Genomic DNA, 26308 nt, shown 5'->3' on the forward strand with positions numbered 1-26308 from the left:
TACATACTATTATGCATAAAATAGTTTCTGTTTTTAAAAAGAAGCTTACCATTATTTATTTCAGTGTATGTGTCTTCCTAGGTTCAATTTCTTCACTCTTAAAGAAGAGTCTTTAAAATGCTGAGCTTGCCTGTGAATTTATGCAGAAAACTAAATTCTGGGAGACTGGAGCAGCTCTCCAGGCAGATTCAGTTCTTTAAGCAGCTACATTGAAATGGAGAAAAACAAATCCCCAAATCATGATATTTACATTGAGTCTTTTCAACTTGGCATTGAGCTCTGGCATTTCAACACTGGCATTATCTCTCAGAGAAACCATACATGTGAGGAGCTGTGAAGAATCAATGAGTGAATTTGAGACTTTTTGTCCTTGGAACAATATACTCATGGCTTACACAGCTCCACCATGTCTTAACACTCCAAAGCCTACGTATCATTGAAGTTGAATGTATCAGTAATATATGACAGCCATTAGGAGATTAAAAGTATTACAGGGATAGATGATCTCATAGCTTTTATTCCCTCCTCTCCTCCTCCTCTGGTGTTGGTATGAATAAAATAATTGGCTAAAAGATTGTCTACAATATTCTTGTTTGATTCCTTTAAATGTTCTTGTATTAAATTATTAAGAATCAAAGAGATACTAGAAATAACAACATCTCATCAGCCTTCAAGATTTGGAAGTTTGCCAAACAAGCCCTCTCAATCACTATTGGCTTTGTTGGACTTGTTATATAATCCCTTATGCATATAATTTTATTTGTGTTCTAAAATGTATTGAAAGAAATTGTGGGATCTTCTGTTACTTAATATATTCTTAATGAAATTGGTAAACAAAAATTGAGGGGAACTTCCAAGTGCCTACAAGTCTAGATAGGTTCTAAGAATCTTTGATTCACTTTTTCTTTCTCTTACATCATGGGCCTTGGATGCTCACTATCAAAAATGATGACACTAATCATAGGCAACTCTGTGCTCTAAGCATGAAAGGGAATGGCCTAATTAGAAGAGCAGTGTTCAGGGGCTCATTAAATCAGGCTCCGGGATTCTGGCAGAAAAGTTTTAATGAGTCCGACTAAGTTTAGCCCCCACAGTGCCTTATTAAATAGATTCCCGATTAGCAAGATTTAAAACTTTATCATTGCCCTTGGGAACCTAGGGTTAATTAGATCACTAATCTAGTAGAGCAATCGAGGGAAATTCTCAGGTATCAGTAAGTATCTGTTATTAAAAAATTTAAAGAAAACAAAGTTGTGTGGTTGCCATGGTAACACCTGGCAGAGGAATATATTGCATAGTAGTAAAATGTCCTCTCTCTGAACTGCACATCAAAACCAGCTAACTAGAGTCAATCCAGGTTTGGTATAAAATAATTGCCAGTTATATGATAAACTTTTAATAACAAAACACTGTCTTCTCTTGTCCTACTATAAAGCAATAAATCCAAAATATGTTAATTCAAGCTCACAAATGAAAAAGGAACTTAATTAGTCTCTCAATATTAAATAAAATCACAAAATTTCATTTAAAATATAATCATATATTATTCATTGTAATGAATCTGATATGAAGAAATATAAAAATTTACCTCTCATAGAAAAACTGAAGAAATATATATCATCTTACTTTATCATGGTCTATTGTGTATCCATGAAGAAGTATTTCTCTTGAATAATCTTTAAGACTACCAGAAATCATACTAGATAATTATCCTCAAGTTATTGTCATAAATATTATCCATAGACACAAGGTATATGCTTCACATTGAGAATACTTTACTAAAAAAGTACTCAGGGCTGGTGCACTGGGATGACCCTGAGGGATGCGATGGGGAGGGAGGTAGGAAGAGCATTCAGGATGGGGAACACATGTACACCCATGGCTGATTCTTGTCAATGTATGGCAAAACCCACTACAATACTGTAAAGTAATTAGTCTCCAATTAAAATAAATAAATTTAAAATAAAAACAAAAAAACTCAAATATGGATATAATAATAGGGATAGTATAACACATGTTTAGAAACTAGTACCTAGGTTAATCTTCAAAATACAATATTTGTCCCTGATGACTTTTTAAAAGAAATGCAAAATTTAGAGAGAAATAAGTCTTTCTTAATCCTATCCTTTTTTTCCCACCTTGCTATAGCAATCATCAGTATAATAAAATTCAGTTCAGTTTAGTCACTGAATCATGTCCGACTCTTTGCGACCCCATGAATTGCAGCATGCCAGGGCTCCCTGGCCATCACCAACTATTGGAGTTCACTCAAACTCACATCCATTGAGTCGGTGATGCCATCCAGCCATCTCATCCTCTGTCGTCCCCTTCTCCTCCTGCCTCCAATACCTCCCAGCATGAGAGTCTTTTCCAATGAGTCAACTCTTCGCATGAGGTGGCCAAAGTACTGGAGTTTCACCTTTAGCATCATTCCTTCCAAAGAACACCCAGGGCTGATCTCCCTTAGAATGGACTGGTTGGATCTCCTTGCAGGCCAAGGGATTCTCAGAGTCTTCTCCAACACCACAGTTCAAAAGCATCAATTCTTCAGTGCTCAGCTTGCTTCACAGTCCAACTCTCACATCCATACATGACCACTGGAAAAACCATAGCCTTGGCTAGACGGACCTTTGTTGGCAAAGTAATGTCTCTGCTTTTGAATATGCTATCTAGGTTGGTCATAACTTTCCTTCCAAGGAGTAAGCAGCTTTTAATTTCATGGCTGCAGTCACCATCTGCAGTGATTTTGGAGCCCCCAAAAATAAAGTCCGACACTGTGTCCACTGTTTCACCATCTATTTCCCATGAAGTGATGGGACCAGATGCCATGGTCTTAGTTTTCTGAATGTTGAGCTTTAAGCCAACTTTTTCACTCTCCACTTTCACTTTCATCAAGAGGCTTTTTAGTTCCTCTTCACTTTCTGCCATCAGGGTGGTGTCATCTGCATATCTGAGGTTATTGATATTTCTCCCGGCAATCTTGATTCCAGCTTGTGCTTCTTCCAGTCCAGCGTTTCTCATGATGTACTCTGCATAGAAGTTAAATAAGCAGGGTGACAATATACAGCCTTGACGTACTCCTTTTCCTATTTGGAACCAGTCTGTTGTTCCATGTCCAGTTTTAACTGTTGCTTCCTTACCTGTATATAGGTTTCTCAAGAGGCAGGTCAGGTGGTCTGGTATTCCCATCTCTTTCAGAATTTTCCACAGTTTATTGTGATCCACACAGTCAAAGGCTTTGGCATAGTCAATAAAGCAGAAATATATGTTTTTCTGGAACTCTCTTGCTTTTCCGATGATCCAGCAGATGTTGGCAATTTGATCTCTGGTTCCTCTGCCTTTTCTAAAACCAGCTTGAACATCTGGAAGTTCCCAGCATGTATAAATAACTCCTAAAGCTCAACAACAATAACACAAAACCAAATTAAAATATAAGTAAGGATTTGAATACACATTTGTTTTTCAAGGAAGATATAGAAATGACTAATAACACATGGTGAGATGATTCACATCACCAGTCATTAGGGAAATTCAAATTAAAACCACAGTGGATAACCCCTCACACGTGGAAAGCTATTATTAAGGGGAAAAAATGGAAAGTAAGAAAGATAAAATGAAATAGCAAGTGTTGGCAAGGTGGGGAGAAATTGAAAACAGTGCATTTATGGTTGAGATAGAAAATGTTAAGCACTTATGAAAAACAATATGACAATTCCTCTAAAAATTTATCACATAAATACCATATGATCTAACAATTATGCTTATGCTAAGTCACTTCAGTCATGTCCGACTCTGTGTGGCCCCATAGACGGCAGCCCCCCCAGGCTCCCCCGTCCCTGGGATTCTCCAGGCAAGAACACTGGAGTGGGCTGCCATTTCCTTCTCCAATGCATGAAAGTGAAAAATGAAAGTGAAGTCACTCAGTTGTGTCTGACTCTTAGCGACCCCATGGATTGCAGCCTAACAGGCTCCTCCGTCCATGGGATTCTCCAGGCAAGAGTACTGGAGTGGGGTACCATTGCCTTCTCCGAATTATGCTTATAAATATATACAAAAAATAATTGAAAGCAGACACTTGAACAAATATTTGTATACAAATCCTCACAGCAGCCTAATTCATCATAACCTAAATGTGTGGAAAATGTAAATGCCTAAAGGAAGATGAATGTATAAAGGAAATGAAGTATACACATATAATGAAATATTATTTGACCTTAAAACTGAATGCAATTCTGATACAGGCTATAAAATGGATGAACCATGAGAGCACTTGTTGAAGCAGACTAAGCCAGAGACCAAACAAAAATGTTGCATGATTTGACTTTTATGAAATATATATAATGTTTGTTTTTGTTTTTTTTTGGAAAGAAAGAATCACTGTTAGCAGGAGGAGAAGACAGAGTTATTATTTCTAGGTGAGAAGTTTCAGTTTGAAATAATGACAATGTTCTGGAAATGGATTGTGTTATGGTTGCACAAATATGTGAATATGTATAATATCACTGAGTTGTACAGCTGAAAATGGTAATTTGTATCTTATATGCATCTCAAAAAGTTAGGGGGAAAGCCCTTTAAATTACACTTACCAAGAGAAACTTATCATTAATGCAAGTATGGGAGATCATAGAAAATGTAAGAACATTTAACACATTATCTGCAATAAAAAAATACATTGTTAAATATTATCTAAATAGTATTTCATCAAATAGAGTAACATCATCATTTTGTTACCTAAATTATATCTTTAATGTTTTAAAATTTAATGGCAATTTCCAACATAATGGAAAAAATTAAAAAATAAATTATATAAAAACAAAAGATTTCACCCAAATTCTTTGATTTTCTTCTTATATATTCATATTAAATGTACCAAATTCCATTTTAGTGTTTTCAGTTTTCCAACCAATATAGAAGTTGAACGGTTCTATGAAGACCTACAAGACCTTTTAGAACCAACACCCAATAAAGATGTCCTTTTCATTATAGGGGACTGGAATGCAAAAGTAGGAAGTCAAGAAACACCTGGAGTAACAGGCAAATTTGGTCTTGGAATACAGAATGAAGCAGGGCAAAGGCTAATAGAGTATTGCCAAGAGAACACATTAGTCATAGCAAACACCCTATTTCAACAACACAAGAGAAGACTCTACACATGGACATCACCAGATGGTCAACACCAAAATCAGATTGATTATATTTTTGCAAAGATGGAGAAGAGCTATACAGTCAGCAAAAAACAAGACCAGGAGCTCACTGTGGCTCAGATCATGAGCTCCTTATTGCCAAATTCAGACTTAAATTGAAGAAAGTAGGGAAAACCACTAGACCATTCAGCTATGACCTAAATCAAATCCCTTATGATTATACAGTGAAAGTGAGAAATAGATTCAAGGGACTAGATCTGATAGACAGAGTGCCTGATGAACTATGGACTGAGGTTTGTGACATTGTACAGGAGACAGGGATCAAGACCATCCCCATGGAAAAGAAATGCAAAAAAGCAAAATGGCTATCTGGGAGGCCTTACAAATAGCTGTGAAAAGAAGAGAAGCAAAAGGCAAAGGAGAAAAGGAAAGATATAAGCATCTGAATGCAGAGTTCCAAAGAATAGCAAGAAGAGATAAGAAAGCCTTCCTCAGCAATCAATGCAAAGAAATAGAGGAAAACAACAGAATGGGATAGACTAGACATCTCTTCAAGAAATTAGAGATACCAAGGGAACATTTCATGCAAAGACGGGCTCGATACAGGGCAGAAATTGTATGGACCTAAGAGAAGCAGAGGATATTAAGAAGAGATGGCAAGAATACACAGAAGAATGTACAAAAAAGATCTTCACGACCAAGACAATCACGATGGTGTGATCACTCACCTAGAGCCATATATTCTGGAATGTGAAGTCAAGTGGGGCTTAGAAAGCATCACTACAAACAAAGCTAGTGGAGGTGATGGAATTTCAGTTAAGCTCTTTCAAATCCTGAAAGATGATGCCTTGAAAGTGCTGCACTCAATATGCCAGCAAATTTGGAAAACTCAGCAGTGGCCACAAGACTGGAAAAGGTCAGTTTTCGGAGGAGCCAAGATGGCGGAGGAGTAGGACGGGGAGAACACTTTCTCCCCCACAAATTCATCAAAAGAGCATTTAAACATCGAGTAAATTCCACAAAACAACTTCCGAATGCCGGCAGAGGACATCAGGCACCCAGAAAAGCAGCCCAACTCTTCGAAAGGAGGTAGGAAAAAATATAAAAGACAAAAAAAGAGACAAAAGAGGGAGGGACGGAGTTCCGTCCCGGGAAGGGAGTCTTAAAAAGAGAGAAGTTTCCAAACACCAGGAAACCCTCTCACTGCCGAATCTGTGCCGAGCTTTGGAAGCACAGAGGGCAACATAAAAGGGAGGGGAAAAAAAAAATAAACAATTAAAAATCGCGGATTGTGAGCCCTACGGGAACTCCCCCAGCGGAGAAGCAGCGCAGACGCCTGCACGCGGCATTAGCAAGCGGGGGCTGGGCAGGGAAGTGCGGCGCGGGCTGTGTCCCTTAGAGTAAGAATCGGGCCGAATGTCCTGAGCGCTATCTGAGCGAAATAATTTGGGCTAGCAAACCAGACTGTGGGATATCTACCACGCGAAAAGCCAGCCCTAACCTAAGACACCGCCAGGCCCGCGCACAGAACAAAGGACTGAACAGAGATAGCCGGCTGCAGACCTCCCCCTCCGGTGACAGGCAACCAGAGCCGGAAGGGGGCAATCGCAGCCCCAGAGAGACACTATCTATAAAACTGTAAGCAGGCTTCTTTGCTAACTAAAACTTCTTGGGGGTCTGGACGGTCAACATCTGCCTGAGAAGGTGCGCCGGTTTTACACCCAGATAACCGAGTGGCGGGGAGGCGATAAGTCGCAGCATTGGCGCCCGCCAAGCACCTCATCGCCTGAGCTGCTCGACCTGGGAAGAACACAAAACGCAGGCCCAACCGAGTCTGCGCCTCTGAGGACTACCCGAGTGCCTGAACCTGAGCGGCTTGGACCTGGGAGCTCAGTCCAGGGCCGGCCTCTGATTGTTCCCGGCGGAACAACCTAGAGCCCAAGCAGTGTGGGCAGGGAGGTTACACGCGCCGTGAGCGGGGGCAGACCCAGTGTGGCCGAGGCACTTCGAGCGCACGCCAGTGTTATCTGTTTGCAGCATCCCTCCCTCCCTCCCCACAGCGCGGCTGAACAAGTGAGCCTAAATTAAAAAAAAAAAAAATAGGGTCCTCCACCGTCCCCTTTGTGTCAGGGCGGGAACCAGACACTGAAGAGACCAGCAAACAGAAGAAGCTATAACAGAGGGAAACGCCTTGGAAGCTACAGGCCATAGATTAAAACCCTGTGGTTACTACGGATTACATAGGAAGGGGCCTATAGATCTTGAGAAATATAAGTCGGACTAAGGAACTGCCAAAAATGAACTGAACCCACAATACTCACAACAAAACCAGAGAAAGACCTAGATATATTTTTACTATTTTTACGATCAATCTTTCTTTCTTTCTTTTTTTTTTAATTAAAAAAAAATTTTTTTTTAAGTCCTCTATTGTCCTTTAATTTTCACTTTTATAACTATTACTTTGCAAAAAAAAAAAAAAGACCCTATTTTTTTTTTTTTTTTTCTTCTTCAGCAAACTTCATATATATATTTTATAATTTTTTGACCGTGGTTTTTTTTTTTTTTTTTTTTTTTCTTTTTTCTTTTTCTTCTTTTCTTTAACATTGCATTTTTGAAATTCCAAACTCTACTCTAGATTTTTAATTTTAGCCTTTTGATATATGTTATCAATTTTGTACCTATAGTTTTTTTCATAATTGCTGTGACTTTTTTTTTTTCCTCTGTTTCTTTCTCTTCTTCTTTTATATAACATCGTATATCTGCAATTCCAAACTCTACTCAAGATTTTTAATTTATGCTTTTTGGTATTTGATATCAATTTTGTACCTGTATTTTCTTTATAATTTTTGCGACATTGTTTTTGTTGGTTTGTTTGTTTTCTCTCTTTATTTTTCTTCTTCTTCTTCTTTTTTTTTTTTTTTTTTTTAACGTTGTATTTTTGAAATTCCAAACTCTACTCTGGATTTTTAATTTTTGCTGTTTGGTATTAGTTATCAATTTTGTACCTGTAGTTTCTTTATTACTTTCACGACCTTGTTTGTTTTTCTTTGTTCGTTTTTTCTCTCTTTCTTTTCCTTCTCCTTTTCATTAACATCGCATTTTTGAAATTCCAAACTCTACTCTAATTTCTAATTTTTGTTTTTATGTATTTGTTACCAATTTTGTACCTTTAAGAACCCAATCTTCAGGACCCATTTTTCACTAGTGTACGAGATTACTGGCTTGACTGCTCTCTCTCCCTTTGGACTCTCCATTTTCTCCACCAGGTCACCTGTATCTCCTCCCTAACCCCTCTCTACTCTACCCAACTCTGTGAATTTCTGTGTGTTCCAGACGGTGGAGAACACTTAAGGAACTGATTACTGGCTGGATCTGTCTCCCGCCTTTTCATTTCCCCCTTTTATCCTTCTGGCCACCTCTGTCTCCTGCCTCCTTCTTCTCTTCCCTGTATAACTCCGTGAACATCTCTGAGCGGTCCAGTTGTGGAGTGCACATAAGGAAGTGACTACTGGCTAGCCCACTCTCTCCACTATTGATTCCACCTCATCTCATTTGGGTCACCTCTAACTCCCTCCTCCCTCTTCTCTTCTCCATGTAACGCTGTGAACCTCTCTGAGTGACCCTCACAGTAGAGAAACTTTTCATCTTTAACGTAGATGTTTTATCAGTGGTGCTGTATAGAAGGAGAAGTTTTGAAACTACTGTAAAATTAAGACCGATAACTGGAAGTAGGAGGCTTAAGTCCAATCCCTGACTCCAGGGAACTCCTGACTCCAAGGAACATTAATTGACAGGAGCTCATCAAACGCCTCCATACCGACACTGAAACCAAGCACCACACAAGGGCCAACAAGTTCCAGGGAAAGACATAACAAGCAAATTCACCAGCAACAAAGGAACACAGCCCTGAGCTTCAAGATACAGGCTGCCCAAAGTCACCCCAAAACCATAGACATCTCATAACTCATTACTGGACATTTCATTACACTCCAGAGAGAAGAAATACAGCTCCATCCACCAGAACATCGACACAAGCTTCCCTAACCAGGAAACCTTGACAAGCCACCTGTACAAACCCACACACAGCGAGGAAACGCCACAATAAAGAGAACTCCACAAACTGCCAGAATACAGAAAGGACACCCCAAACTCAGCAATTTAAACAAGATGAAGAGACAGAGGAATAGCCAGCAGATAAAGGAACAGGATAAATGCCCACCAAACCAAACCAAAGAGGAAGAGATAGGGAATCTACCTGATAAAGAATTCCGAATAATGATAGTGAAATTGATCCAAAATCTTGAAATTAAAATGGAATCACAGATAAATAGCCTGGAGGCAAGGATTGAGAAGATGCAAGAAAGGTTTAACAAGGACTTAGAAGAAATAAAAAAGAGTCAATATATAATGAATAATGCAATAAGTGAAATTAAAAACACTCTGGAGGCAACAAATAGTAGAATAACAGAGGCAGAAGATAGGATTAGTGAATTAGAAGATAGAATGGTAGAAATAAATGAATCAGAGAGGAAAAAAGAAAAACGAATTAAAAGAAATGAGGATAATCTCAGAGACCTCCAGGACAATATTAAACGCTACAACATTCGAATCATAGGGGTCCCAGAAGAAGAAGACAAAAAGAAAGACCATGAGAAAATACTTGAGGAGATAATAGTTGAAAACTTCCCTAAAATGGGGAAGGAAATAATCACCCAAGTCCAAGAAACCCAGAGAGTCCCAAATAGGATAAACCCAAGGCGAAACACCCCAAGACACATAGTAATCAAATTAACAAAGATCAAACACAAAGAACAAATATTAAAAGCAGCAAGGGAAAAACAACAAATAACACACAAGGGAATTCCCATAAGGATAACAGCTGATCTTTCAATAGAAACTCTTCAAGCCAGGAGGGAATGGCAAGACATACTTAAAATGATGAAAGAAAATAATCTACAGCCCAGATTATTGTACCCAGCAAGGATCTCATTCAAGTATGAAGGAGAAATCAAAAGCTTTTCAGACAAGCAAAAGCTGAGAGAATTCTGCACCACCAAACCAGCTCTCCAACAAATACTAAAGGATATTCTCTAGACAGGAAACACAAAAATGGTGTATAAATTCGAACCCAAAACAATAAAGTAAATGGCAACGGGGTCATACTTATCAGTAATTACCTTAAACGTAAATGGGTTGAATGCCCCAACCAAAAGACAAAGACTGGCTGAATGGATACAAAAACAAGACCCCTGCATATGTTGTCTACAAGAGACCCACCTCAAAACAGGGGACACATACAGACTGAAAGTGAAGGGCTGGAAAAAGATTTTCCATGCGAATAGGGACCAAAAGAAAGCAGGAGTAGCAATACTCATATCAGATAAAATAGACTTTAAAACAAAGACTGTGAAAAGAGACAAAGATGGTCACTACATAATGATCAAAGGATCAATCCAAGAAGAAGATATAACAATTATAAATATATATGCACCCAACACGGGAGCACCACAGTATGTAAGACAAATGCTAACAAGTATGAAAGAAGAAATTAACAATAACACAATAATAGTGGGAGACTTTAATACCCCACTCACACCTATGGATAGATCAACTAAACAGAAAATTAACAAGGAAACACAAACTTTAAACGATACAATAGACCAGTTAGACCTAATTGATATCTATAGGACATTTCATCCCAAAACAATGAATTTCACCTTCTTCTCAAGCGCACATGGAACCTTCTCCAGGATAGATCACATCCTGGGCCATAAAGCTAGCCTTGGTAAATTCAAAAAAATAGAAATCATTCCAAGCATCTTTTCTGACCACAATGCAGTAAGATTAGATCTCAATTACAGGAGAAAAACTATTAAAAAATCCAACATATGGAGGCTGAACAACACGCTGCTGAATAACCAACAAATCACAGAAGAAATCAAAAAAGAAATCAAAATTTGCATAGAAACGAATGACAATGAAAACACAACAACCCAAAACCTGTGGGACACGGTAAAAGCAGTCCTAAGGGGAAAGTTCATAGCAATACAGGCACACCTCAAGAAACAAGAAAAAAGTCAAATAAATAACCTAACTCTACACCTAAAGCAACTAGAAAAGGAAGAAATGAAGAACCCCAGGGTTAGTAGAAGGAAAGAAATCTTAAAAATTAGAGCAGAAATAAATGCAAAAGAAACAAAAGAGACCATAGCAAAAATCAACAAAACCAAAAGCTGGTTCTTTGAAAGGATAAATAAAATTGACAAACCATTAGCCAGACTCATCAAGAAACAAAGGGAGAAAAATCAAATCAATAAAATTAGAAATGAAAATGGAGAGATCACAACAGACAACACAGAAATACAAAGGATCATAAGAGACTACTATCAACAATTATATGCCAATAAAATGGACAACGTGGAAGAAATGGACAAATTCTTAGAAAAGTACAACTTTCCAAAACTCGATCAGGAAGAAATAGAAAATCTTAACAGACCCATCACAAGCACGGAAATTGAAACTGTAATCAAAAATCTTCCAGCAAACAAAAGCCCAGGTCCAGACGGCTTCACAGCTGAATTCTACCAAAAATTTAGAGAAGAGCTAACACCTATCCTGCTCAAACTCTTCCAGAAAATTGCAGAGGATGGTAAACTTCCAAACTCATTCTATGAGGCCACCATCACCCTAATACCAAAACCTGACAAAGATCCCACAAAAAAAGAAAACTACAGGCCAATATCACTGATGAACATAGATGCAAAAATCCTTAACAAAATTCTAGCAATCAGAATCCAACAACACATTAAAAAGATCATACACCAGGACCAAGTGGGCTTTATCCCAGGGATGCAAGGATTCTTCAATATCCGCAAATCAATCAATGTAATACACCACATTAACAAATTGAAAAATAAAAACCATATGATTATCTCAATAGATGCAGAGAAAGCCTTTGACAAAATTCAACATCCATTTATGATCAAAACTCTCCAGAAAGCAGGAATAGAAGGAACCTACCTCAACATAATCAAAGCTATATATGACAAACCCACAGCAAACATTATCCTCAATGGTGAAAAATTGAAAGCATTTCCTCTAAAGTCAGGAACAAGACAAGGGTGCCCACTTTCACCATTACTATTCAACATAGTTTTGGAAGTTTTGGCCACAGCAATCAGAGCAGAAAAAGAAATAAAAGGAATCCAAATTGGAAAAGAAGAAGTAAAGCTCTCACTGTTTGCAGATGACATGATCCTCTACATAGAAAACCCTAAAGACTCCACCAGAAAATTACTAGAACTAATCAATGACTATAGTAAAGTTGCAGGATATAAAATCAACACACAGAAATCCCTTGCATTCCTATACACTAATAATGAGAAAACAGAAAGAGAAATTAAGGAAACAATTCCATTCACCATTGCAACGGAAAGAATAAAATACTTAGGAATATATCTACCTAAAGAATCTAAAGACCTATATATAGAAAACTATAAAACACTGGTGAAAGAAATCAAAGAGGACACTAACAGATGGAGAAATATACCATGTGCATGGATTGGAAGAATCAATGTAGTGAAAATGAGTATACTACCCAAAGCAATCTATAGATTCAATGCAATCCCTATCAAGCTACCAACAGCATTCTTCACAGAGCTAGAACAAATAATTTCACAATTTGTATGGAAAAACAAAAAACCTCGAATAGCCAAAGCGATCTTGAGAAAGAAGAATGGAACTGGAGGAATCAACCTACCTGACTTCAGGCTCTACTACAAAGCCACAGTCATGAAGACAGTATGGTACTGGCACAAAGACAGAAATATAGATCAATGGAACAAAATAGAAAGCCCAGAGATAAATCCACGCACATATGGACACCTTATCTTCGACAAAGGAGGCAAGAATATACAATGGATTAAAGACAATCTCTTTAACAAGTGGTGCTGGGAACTCTGGTCAACCACTTGTAAAAGAATGAAACTAGAACACTTTCTAACACCATACACAAAAATAAACTCAAAATGGATTAAAGATCTAAACGTAAGACCAGAAACTATAAAACTCCTAGAGGACAACATAGGCAAAACACTCTCTGACATACATCACAGCAGGATCCTCTATGACCCACCTCCCAGAATATTGGAAATAAAAGCAAAAATAAACAAATGGGACCTAATTAACCTTAAAAGCTTCTGCACATCAAAGGAAACTATTGGCAAGGTGAAAAGACAGCCTTCAGAATGGGAGAAGATAATAGCAAATGAAGCAACTGACAAACAACTAATCTCGAGAATATACAAGCAACTCCTACAGCTCAACTCCAGAAAAATAAATGACCCAATCAAAAAATGGGCCAAAGAACTAAATAGACATTTCTCCAAAGAAGACATAAAGATGGCTAACAAACACATGAAAAGATGCTCAACATCACTCATTATCAGAGAAATGCAAATCAAAACCACTATGAGGTACCATTTCACACCAGTCAGAATGGCTGCAATCCAAAAGTCTACAAGTAATAAATGCTGGAGAGGGTGTGGAGAAAAGGGAACCCTCTTACACTGTTGGTGGGAATGCAAACTAGTGCAGCCACTATGGAGAACAGTGTGGAGATTCCTTAAAAAACTGGAAATAGACCTGCCTTATGATCCAGCAATCCCACTGCTGGGCATACACACTGAGAAAACCAGAAGGGAAAGAGACACGAGTACCCCAATGTTCATCGCAGCACTGTTTATAATAGCCAGGACATGGAAGCAACCTAGATGTCCATCAGCAGATGAATGGATAAGAAAGCTGTGGTACATATACACAATGGAGTATTATTCAGCCATTAAAAAGAATACATTTGAATCAGTTCTAATGAGGTGGATGAAACTGGAGCCTATTATACAGAGTGAAGTAAGCCAGAAAGAAAAACACCAATACAGTATACTAACGCATATATATGGAATTTAGAAAGATGGTAACAATAACCCTGTGTACGAGACAGCAAAAGAGACACAGATGTATAGAACAGTCTTATGGACTCTGTGGGAGAGGGAGAGGGTGGGAAGATTTGGGAGAATGGCATTGAAACATGTAAATATCATGTATGAAATGAGTTGCCAGTCCAGGTTCGATGCACGATACTGGATGCTTGGGGCTGGTGCACTGGGACGACCCAGAGGGATGGAATGGGGAGGGAGGGGGGAGGAGGGTTCAGGATGGGGAACACATGTGTACCTGTGGCGGATTCATTTTGATATTTGGCAAATCTAATACAGTTATGTAAAGTTTAAAAATAAAATAAAATTAAAAAAAAAAAAAAAAAAAAGAAAAAAATAAGATAAATAAATAAAAAAAAAAAGAAAAGGTCAGTTTTCATTCCAATCCCAAAGAAAGGCAATGCCAAAAAATGCTCAAACTACCACACAATTGCACTCATCTCACATGCTAGTAAAGTAATGCTCAAAATTCTCCAAGCCAGGGTTCAGCAATACATGAACCATGAAATTCCAGATGTTCAAGCTGGTTTTAGAAAAGGCAAATGAACCAGAGATCAAATTGCCAACATCCGCTGGATCATTGAAAAAGCAAGAGAGTTCCAGAAAAACATCTATTTCTGCTTTATTGACTATGCCAAAGCCTTTGACTGTGTGGATCACAATAAACTGTGGAAAATTCTGAAAGAGATGGGAATACCAGACTACCTGATCTGCCTCTTGAGAAATTTGTATGCAGGTAAGGAAGCAACAGTTAGAACTGGACATGGAACAACAGACTGGTTCCAAATAGGAAAAGGAGTATGTCAAGGCTGCATATTGTCACCCTGCTTATTTAACTTCTATGCAGAGTACATCATGAGAAACGCTGGACTGGAAGAAACACAAGCTGGAATCAAGATTGCCGGGAGAAATAGCAATAACATCAGATATGCAGATGATACCACCCTTATGGCAGAAAGTGAAGAGGAACTAAAAAGCCTCTTGATGAAAGTGAAAGTGGAGAGTGAAAAAGTTGGCTTAAAGCTCAACATTCAGAAAACTAAGACCATGGCATCTGGTCCCATCACTTCATGGGAAATAGATGGGGAAACAGTGGAAACAGTGTCAGACTTTATTTTTGGGGTTCCAAAACCACTGCAGATAGTGACTGCAGCCATGAAATTAAAAAACACTCTTCGAAGGAAAGTTATGACCAACCTAGACAGCATATTCAAAAGCAGAGACATTACTTTGCCAACAAAGGTCTGTCTAGTCTAGGCTATGGTTTTTCCTGTGGTCATGTATGGATGTGAGAGTTGGACTGTGAAGAAAGCTGAGTGCTGAAGAGTTGATGCTTTTGAACTGTGGTGTTGGAGAAGACTCTTGAGAGTCCCTTGGACTACAAGGAGATCCAACCAGTTCATTCTGAAGGAGATCAGCCCTGGGATTTCTTTGGAAGGAATGATGCTACATATACACAATGGAGTATTACTCAGCCATTAAAAAGAATACATTTGAATCAGTTCTAATGAGGTGGATGAAACTGGAGCCTATTATACAGAGTGAAGTAAGCCAGAAAGAAAAACACCAATACAGTATACTAACGCATATATATGGAATTTAGAAAGATGGTAACAATAACCCTGTGTACGAGACAGCAAAAGAGACACTGATGTATAGAACAGTCTTATGGACTCTGTTGCAGAGGGAGAGGGTGGGAAGATTTGGGAGAATGCCATTGAAACATGTAAAATATCATGTATGAAACGAGGTGCCAGTCCAGATTGGATGCACAATGCTGGATGCTTGGGGCTGGTGCACTGGGACGACCCAGAGGGATGGAATGGGGAGGGAGGAGGGAGGAGGGTTCAGGATGGGGAACACATGTATACCTGTGGCGGATTCATTTTGATATTTGGCAAAACTAATACAATTATGTAAAGTTTAAAAATTAAATTAAATTTAAAAAAATGGAAAAAAAAATTAAGGTGAAACTCCAGTACTTTGGCCACCTCATGCGAAGAGTTGACTCATTGGAAAAGACTCTGACGCTGGGAGGGATTGGGGGCAGGAAGAGAAGGGGGGAACAGAGGATGAGATGGCTGGATGGCATCACCTACTTGATGGATGTGAGTGTGAGTGTACTCTGGAAGTTGATGATGGACAGGGAAGCTTGGCATGCTGCAATTCATAGGGTCGCAAAGAGTCGGGCACGACTGAGCGACTGATCTGAACTGAACTGGACCAATATATTTCAAACTGCCAAATAGTAAAGTGCAATAAACGAAGGAAATAAAAAGATTTCTATATGTGTTAATATTAAACTTATGGAGTCGTATGTTTTATAAATAAATATTTTATTTTATTTATATTGTATATGTAAAATATAAAGATTTTACGTATAAAATAAAATTTTACATGTAATGCATAAATATTTTTTATATAAAATAAAATTTTATAAAATATATGACTTTCATAAAACTTTACAAATGTAATGACCTTAGAAGAATCTGAATAAATGCATTTGTTCTTTTCCACACTAACTTGACCTTTAACACATCTGTAAAAAGATTATAAAATTATCAAAACTCCTCCCCCTTTCTTGGTCTAAGGCCAATCTGACCTATTAGTTATTTAGCCTATATTATTAAAGTCTCAGTGGACTTTCGCAGGTGAACACACACACACACACACACACACACAAAAAAAAAAAAAAAAAAAAAACTAGTGTTACCCTTAATCTCTAGATGAATAAGTCCAGAAATTCGTTGCTGCTGAGTATTCATGGAATTATCTAAAATAATATGCAGGATGGAGAGATGAATATATAAATTTACAGAATATTTAAAGAAGTCTACTTAGAAAAATAATTTTAATTTATGATGATTATAGGACCACTGTCTGCTGTTCAGTTCAATGATGCAGTAATTGTAGGAAGATAATCAAAGGTATGAGCTCTAATTGTATTTTTACTTTTATTTATTGCATAAGAATTGAGACTATTCTGTAAATTTTAAAGATAATTTTGATTAGAATTATTAAGAGCTACTTTTTATGAAAAACTAACATAGGCAATTGATACACTGATACATTCAAGCATCTCAGGAAACTAGGGAATTTCAAAAAAAAAAAAAGGAATTTAATTGAAGGAGTTTTAAAAGCTTATGTATGTGTGTAAGCAATGAATTGTGAATGGATTGGTTAAACACTTGTTTACTTTTGTAAGATGTGAAACTCTCTTTAAACCTAAAGAATAAAATTATAAACAATTCCAGGAAGAATAGGTATTAATTCTAATAATCTATTGTGAAATAGTAGAAAAACATAGTGAAATTGATAATGTAATCAAAGGCTAATATTATTTAGGAACTTCTTTTTTGAATTTATTTAAATAAAACTAAAGTGTTTATTGTAATAAATGGTACTACATTAAAGATACAGTCACTTTAAAAATTAAAATTCTGTGTGACAAAATGTATAGTAAAAATTTATATAAAGGTGATACAGTTTAATATGCTGGTCTCATGTTAAATCCAAATTCCAACTTCTGAAAAAAGGATATTTGCCCTAGTTGTTTCTCTGCAAGTTGCCAGCAGCCACAGAGTAGTTGAAAATCAATTGTTCCACATAGACACAGGGAACTTGCTCTTTTCTTACAATTTGTTTGGAGTTTCATATGCGCAATACTTTGAGTACAAGCAAATCCTATCCACCGTAGCCTGTCACAAATGAAAGATTTGTACTCAGAATTGTGGAATCAAACATTAGAAGATGTGTATTATTTTAACTATGGGAAAATATTGAAAACAATTGTAAGCTTATTTGATTTGTTTGCCTTGTGGGTCAAGAGAAAGGGTTGTGAGACTATCATTTTACCCTTTGGATTGTTGATGTCATGTCCATGTAATAATCAAATAAATTATTAGAGCATGCAAATTATATCACTTTAATAATTTATTCAAGTTTTGTATGGACATGGCATCAACAATCCAAAGGGAAAATGATAGTCCCACAACTCCTTCTCTTGATTCATAAGGAAAATATTTCAAATGATCTTAAAATTGTTTCTGATATTTTCCCATACTTAAAATAATACACATCTTCTAGTGTTTGATTCCACAGTTCTGAGTACCAATCTTTCATTTGTGACAGGCTGCTGTGGATAGGATTTGCCTTCTCCCTACATCACCACCATCACTCTCTTCCCCTCTTCTTGTGCTCTCCACATATTTGCAGCCTACTTTGTGTCTAGGAACATGGGCTGATGATATTGGTTTTTTTTCCTCAAATGTATTGGTTTGATACAAAAAAAATTACTATTTTGAACTGATACTATTTTTTTTGCCATCACTACATGTATTTCTTCTCATTTTTATAATAATTTCTTTTAACAGATTTTAGAGTATTATCTTTCTGATATATTGAGAATTACAAGGAAGTTATTTTCAAGATGATTTTTTAGAAAATATCATCTAATAAATTGTTTCTCATTTTAATGTGTTCTTTTCATGCTATCTGAACATTGTAGCTCATATATAACAATTTTGAGAAAATATTTTTGTTTAGTAATGTTTGCTCTATAATTATGTCAAATGCGTTTTTAGAAATGCTCATATGTTACTTGATCTTCTATTGATTCTTGTATTCTTTATATTTTCTAAATGTCTAATTTTTATACTTAATTGTTATGGTTGTTTTATTTCTGGTAGATTTTCTCCCTTGTATCTTTCAAAACTTTAGTTGAATCTATCTTTTTATTCATTGTCTTTTTAATTTTCTAAAGCCTGTTTTTTTCTTACCTGGTATTTCTTTTTATATATTGTACTGTGGATTCAACAGCTTCTCATATTTCTGTGAAACTATGAAAAAAAATCTAAAAATGTCTTGAATGTTCCCAGCGCCTTTTAATTCTGTGTGTGTTAAATCTTTGTGTATATATCTTCTGTTTGAAGACTTCCTTGGAAATGTGATGACTTTTGGTCTTACAGCAAATTGCCAAGACTGGAATTACTGCCAAGCTTTTTTTTTTTTTTTTTTTTTTTTTTTTTGGCAAAGCATGCGGAGCTTGCTCACTGATGGATAGAGAGTACCTAGAGAGTATCCCCACTCATTTCCACTTCAACGCTCTCAGGATATTCTTTCCCCTTTTTTTTGCATGACTGTTTCTCAGAATTTCTTCTTCAAGGAGTTCCTGAATTCTTTCACCCATGATTCTGTTTGTAGCAGTTTTCCTCACGTTCTTAAATATTTTTATTTAATATTATGTGAGTTGAGGTTTACAACGCAGAGGTGCTAAAAATATGTACTTAAACTGCCACACTTTCAAGAATGGAAGGAGTTTTAACTGAAGAAAACAAAAGGGAGAAAAAAGGAATGAGTAAGAAAAAGTGTCATAAGGCAATATGTAATGTTATACAAGCAATGAGAAGCAGATGAACAGAATACACATCTTTCAAGGGAGCTTGAGCAGAGTTAAGGAAGCTAGGAATTGAAGTATATATTCTCAGGAAAAGGGCCTATTGAACTAGAACATTCAGAAACTGAATAAGGATGTAGAAGCCATTTACCTGACAGCTCCGTGTATAGAATCCCCCTGCAATGCAGGAGATACAGAAGACACAAGTTCGATCCCTGAGTTGGAAAGATCTCCTGGAGAAGGGAATGGCAACCCACTCAAGTATACTTGCTTAAAAAATCACATGGACAGAGGAGCCTCTCAGGCTACAGTCCAAAGAATCTCGAAGAATTGTATGTGACTGAGCAGCACAACACTGCAGAAAAGAATGACTTTGCATACATAGTATTTGGCAATGAGGATTTATCATAGATTTCTTGGAAAGAAGAAACACATAATGATACTTGACATCTAAGATGCTTGATTTGACATTACAGTCAAGTAAAACTCAAAAAGGGAAAACAGACCTGTAACACAAACTGATAGACTACTACAGTTTCAGAGGGATTAGGGATTAAATACAAAAGAAAAAAATCATTTGGTATATTCATTAAAATGTATTAAAATATGGAGCTGTAATCTGTGCACTTATATTAATTTTTTATGCATAAATTGAAATTGTGTGTTCTGACTTTGATGATGCCTGAATTTATGTAGGAAAAGAAAATGTCTGTATCCTAATACAGATATATCCTAATACAGAGAAACATTATTTTTGCAAATTGATAGATTTTTATAAAACATGTTGATCACAGATATTTTCTTCATCAAGATTTTATGACTGCCAAGAGGAAGTATTCACAGCCAAGTAGTGATGTATAAAATAAAATGTGTATGGCACAACCAGCCACAGAAATGGACTTGCTACCAGACAAGTAGTTGAAGGCTATCTTGGGTACTGTGGTAGAGATGAGCATGAAGTCCTTAAGAGATAGTTGGCTGAGGAGGAAATACATAGGAGTGTGGAGCTGGGTGTCCAGGTAGATGAGGAGAACCATGAGAGTGTTTCCCATGATGGCCAGTGCAGAGATGCCCAAGACCAGACAAAAGAGGAAAATGAGGGTGGGGCTGTGATCAAAGATTCCCAGCAAGATGAAATCAGAGTTCAAGGTCTGATTCTCCCATGCCATGATAAATATATTCTTTAAAACAAAATGATCTGTTTATTGGTTTGGTAAACATTTACACAGTGCCTTATGTAGAATATGTTCTGGCTAATACAGTTATGTAAAGTTTAAAAATAAAATAAAATTAAAAAAAAATATGTAGCTCAGTAACCAATATGGCAAGACAGGATTATGAATCTCAAAGATCAAGAAGTATCCTGTCACAGAGAAATAAGTCCTGCTGATACTTGCCTTACTTATGAAACTGTGGAATTGCCCCAAATTTAACATCTGAGCATTCTTTATCTAAATTGAAAGGTTAGAGTAGTATAGAATATTGTATTATCAATAGGGTTTCTATAAAAATTAAACTAAAATCAAAGCAATCACAAAACCTGAATAATTCATGTGAACAAGATAAAGTTAGCCCATACCCAGCTAGCACATGTGGGGAAAAATCTGTCTCAGTAATGAAAATGATATAAAAATTTGAATACTCCTATTAAATATAGCCTGGACATGTCTGCCATACAGCTTTTAAGTCCTGTCGAGTGATATATCAAAACAGGATTGGCTAACAAATGTGTAAACTACACAGTTCCTCTGAAGTTTCTTAGTTCCATCATTAGATCATGTTGAACTTACAGAAACTCACACTTACATGTATTATATTGTCTCCACTCTCTAAACCTCAAAGTTCCCTTCACAGACATGTGTGGAAATTGCTTTCACTGAGCTTGCCCTGTCACAGACAATCTGGCAAGAAACAGCCATATCAAACATTTATAGCATTTTAATATTGATATAGATGGAAGATATCAAATATTGCCTTACCTACTACCAGCTATTTAAGAATCATGTGCATATTTACATAAGAATGTTCTGTAAAAATAAACAAGTGCTGTTTCTTATATGAGGAAATTAGACCTTGGTTCTAGGATATTAATGGATAGAGGAGCCCCATGGGCTGCAGTTCATAGGGTCACAAAGAGTCAGACACTACTGAAGCAACTGAGCAGGCATACACACATGAGGGAGAGAGTAACAGGATGTGTGATCAACTGATGGATATCCTTGTGATCAGATGGTGGTGAAGAGTCAGACAAAACTTAGTGACTAAACAACAAAGAACAGCATTTTAAGCAGCACCTCCCTTGGCAGGAAAATATAGCAAAAGCATTTTTGGAATAAATTTCAAATTCGGACATCTTTTCTTTTTAGAATACTTATTGCTTTCTCAAAAATATTAATATAATGAGGTACATAATTTTAAACTCTGCTTCAATTTTTGCCTGCAGAGTTAACTTCTTTGCCTTAGTTATAAATTTATGGTTTGTCTGTATATATTTTATCTAAAGCACACTGCTTTGCTCGAAATAAATTTTTCACTTTGTCATAGAATATTCTAGCATATTCATAGCATATTCTTTTATTATTTTGTAGTGGCTTTCTATATCTCATCACTTCTCAAAGAAAAGTCATGGATTTCATGACACTGTAATGACAAATATGTGTCCAAGCAATAACGACCCAGTAATCATGGAAATCATAAATTAAAGAATACAGAAAAGAGTGAAGTGACATGAGCAAGACTGATCATAACAACCCTTATCTATCATAAAATATAACCCAAATATACATCAATAATGGGATTATTAATCATAGTTACCAGTAATAATAATGAACCTCAAGAATAGAATGTTGAATGAGAAAAATACACCACAAAGGAACATTTTAATGAATCCTGTTATATTAAGTTTAAGCACAGATGATATATTTTTTAAAGAATTATAGCAATATTGAGGTAACAGTTATCACTGGTATGAGTCAGAAGAATTACATGATCAGAGAGTGTAATATTGCTTTTCAAAAACACTGCTAATATTGTTTAAAGCATATTACAAAAAGAACCCACTACGAATATTTGTTATTAGTGCACTTTTATGTTCATTTGAAGTTACACTAAACAATAAATACAACATGCAAAAGTCTTAAAAACACACATGTCAACTTTTAAATACCTGTTGCTGAGCTGTGCTTATTAAAATTGAATGTGGCCTATACCACCATTCAAATTCAAAATTCAATTACATCATTATTCTCACTTGCCACATTTTTCCTACTCACTTCTCTCCACTGTCAATTTCTTTCTTACCTGGGAAACACTATTACTATATGAGGAAAGGAAAAAAAAAAAAATTCTATCTGGTCTTTCCTATCTATGAGCTAAAGCAGGTAACTTTACTTCTGTCTCAGTTCTTTATCCTTAAAGAAAACATTCCTCAAACTAATATTGCTTTGAATAATATGACAGAATTACAAAAAATACTTGGCACAAAAATCAGTGAAACTAACCACCCATGTTCAGCAAAGTTTGACACTGGTTTAAACACATTCTTACCTTATTATTTATACTACTTCTTAGTATGAGTCTGCACAGTATGGTAATTTCAATAGATTGTAGGTCACAGAAAAGAAAATTCCATATTTTGCATGCTTTCATATTAGCATAAAAAATACTTAACCCAAATTTGGAAACTTTATGGTTATTGATATATTAATGGAATGAAAAATAATGAATTATAGATAAGGTATATCTAGGGATAGAATAGTATTTATGAGAATGGTTTCAAATCATCATAATATCACTTCTTTCAATATATTTTTGAAGTACATTATTCTGTTTAACCCCCATCCTAAATCAAATCTAATTTTACAGACACGATATATCCATGTAAGTATATATCCATGAAAGTGAAATATATTCTTCTCTTTCTAGGTATTTTAAGAAGTAAATTATTTATATTTTCCATTTAAAATCTAGGCATACTCATGGAATCTGGAATCCATACCTGCTCTGAATTGTATTTTTACTGAATTCTTATGCTCTGTAACATTCCAGGAATACACAATGCAGTTAAAATGAAAAGGATTCCATTTCTAGGGAATGTCTACTAACCATGCTCATGTTCTAATGAGGTGGATGAAATTGGAGCCTATTATACAGAGTGAAGTAAGCCAGAAAGAAAAACACCAATACAGTATACTAACGCATATATATGGAATTTATAAAGATGGTAACAATAACCCTGTGTACGAGACAGCAAAAGAGACACTGATGTATAGTACAGTCTTATGGACTCTGTGGGAGAGGGAGAGGGTGGGAAGATGTGGGAGAATGGCATTGAAACATGTAAAATATCATGTATGAAACGAGTTGCCAGTCCAGGTTCGATGCACGATACTGGATGCTTGGGGCTAGTGCACTGGGACGACTCAGAGGGATGGTATGGGGAGGGAGGAGGGAGGAGGGTTCAGGATGGGGAACACATGTATACCTGTGGCGGATTCATTATGATATTTGGCATAACTAATACAATTTTGTAAAGTTTAAAAATAAAATAAAATTAAAAAAAAAGAAATTTAAGTTTTTAGCCCTCTGAGAAATTCATTCCCTCGTCTTTAATTATAAAGCTTGCATTGTTTTCCATCTTCTCTCCTAAGCCAAACAGGTAGAAGTGACTTTTTTCTTGAAAGTATTTATTCAACATAGATAATTATGTCTCCTTCCTTGAAAATTTCGGTAAACTCCCTAAAACTTTCTTCTCCCTCTTGCATAATTATGAGAAGATAAACACACTGAGTGATTCCAGTGTAATTGGTGCTGTGATAAGTTAAGTGTGTAAACTCAGAACACTTAACAAATGTGGTTTCTGTGGTGACCCAAGGATGGAAGAACAGATGAAACCAAGGAGGGTCTTGGTACCAGGAACAGAAAAACCAGACCCTTATCGTCCTTCCCTCCCCCATGTAGTAACTATTAATGGATTTCAGGTCCTCCTAAGCAGTATAACCTGTCTCCCCTCCTACCCCTTAGGGAGAAGATATTTGCCTTATTCTTCACCCCCCACCCAGTATATGTGCCTTATCCAATCAGTAAATGACCCACAAGACCCCTATCCCATTCCTTGTACCCTGAGTATAAAAGTGGACTAAGGACCCCTGTTCAACGTCGGTTCTCCCTTGAGGTGGCCCACTATTCTAACAGCTTCTCCCACTCTAATAAACTTTATTTCCCTCTCATTCTGTCTCATGTCTGGAAATTCTTTCAATAACCTGTGCCCAGACCATGACAGTTTGTTTTGGGTATTTTCATTACTCTAATTTGATCTCCTGCTTTCTTCTATGATGAAACTGCTTCAGTAAATTGTCCAAGGTCATAGGGCCAGTGAACAATAGCGTATTCCAATGCAATCAGTTTCATTTTTTAACAGTTTTTATTAAGATATAACTGACAAATAAAATTGTGTATTTAAGGTTTACAACTTGACATTTTGATTTATGTATACATTGTGAAATGATTGCTGTGCTTTGTACTGTGCTTAGTCACTCAATTGTGTCTGACTCTTTGTGACCCGCATGGACTATACCCTGCCAGGCTCCTCTGTCCATGGGGATTCTCTAAACAAGAATACTGGAGTAGGTTGCCATGCCCTCTGCCAGAAGATCTTCCCAACTTAGGGATCGAACCCAGGTCTCCAGCACACAGGCAGATTCTTTATGGGCTGAGCCACCAGGGAAGCCCTACTACAATCAAGCTTTTAGCATATCCATTACACCGCGGTTACAATGCGTTTGTGGGTGAGCATGTAGTTATGAAGGCACATGTGTTTTCCATACATCTTTAGAAATTTTAAGATGTTATTTATATATTTCCACCTCAATTCTAGACATACTCATGGAATCTGGAATTCACACCTGCTCTCAATTGCATTTTTACTGAATCCTTATGCCAGTTTACTGTTACTGGACCTTAGTCTCCATTTTGATATTGAAATGATTTTTTTTTCTTTTATAAGGAGGAACTAGAGAAGAAGAGTAGCCTACTTTTTTTTTTTTTATCCATAGATATATGGGCAAAATATATCACATGGATCATTATCTCTGAACATTGTTATTTCATGTTGGCTCACATATGCCTCCTTTGTGTTACTATTAATAAATAAATAAAACAGTTTTTTGGTCTTAATGTTAAAAATTTATGCAGAATCCACATAAAGTATTCTTTTTCACTGTATTGAATATAACATATTGGAGTATCATGTTTCTGACCATGGCATATGGAGTGTGAAGCAATTTTCTCCCCTAAATAAAGGACTAAGAGTAAAAAGGAAAACTTAATGCAAAGAAATATAACATAGATTTTTACTATTTTTCAAGTGTTTCACTTTCTATTAATTATAGTAAAGATAAGGTTTAGGAGAAATTTTCATCAAGGTGTAGTAGAAATAACTTCAGTGAATAAGAGCATCTGATAGGGCTTTATATACATCAGCTTCTTCTCAAGATCTCTATTTAAAAAGGTCATTTAATATAAAGGCAACCCAGTGCCCAGTTATTTATTTATACATACATATACTTCTATATATATATATGGATATTATAATATATATAATGATACATATTTCTAATTAACAAATGAGAGAAACAAAAAGGTAAAACAGATGAGTACAAAACACAAACAACCTACCATCCAAAAAACTATCAAAAATGCTTTGTCCATTATACCAATTTGGGGAATGTAGTAACAACAACAACAGAAACAGCAAAAGAGACCAATGTGAAACAGTA

The 26308-nt window shown here is 36.3% G+C and overlaps 1 long non-coding RNA gene across 1 annotated transcript; it reads left to right on the plus strand.

The window, feature by feature from the left end:
• The first annotated feature begins 6074 nt into the window (after positions 1 to 6074).
• Positions 6075 to 25667, plus strand: LOC129631364 (uncharacterized). The gene is made up of 3 exons (XR_008704013.1): positions 6075 to 6233; positions 17009 to 17064; positions 25537 to 25667. It is a non-coding gene; the product is annotated as an uncharacterized LOC129631364 (long non-coding RNA).
• The last annotated feature ends 641 nt before the right edge of the window (positions 25668 to 26308 follow it).

This window comes from Bubalus kerabau, chromosome 1, assembly GCF_029407905.1.
Source record: "Bubalus kerabau isolate K-KA32 ecotype Philippines breed swamp buffalo chromosome 1, PCC_UOA_SB_1v2, whole genome shotgun sequence".
NCBI classification, from domain to species: domain Eukaryota; kingdom Metazoa; phylum Chordata; class Mammalia; order Artiodactyla; family Bovidae; genus Bubalus; species Bubalus kerabau.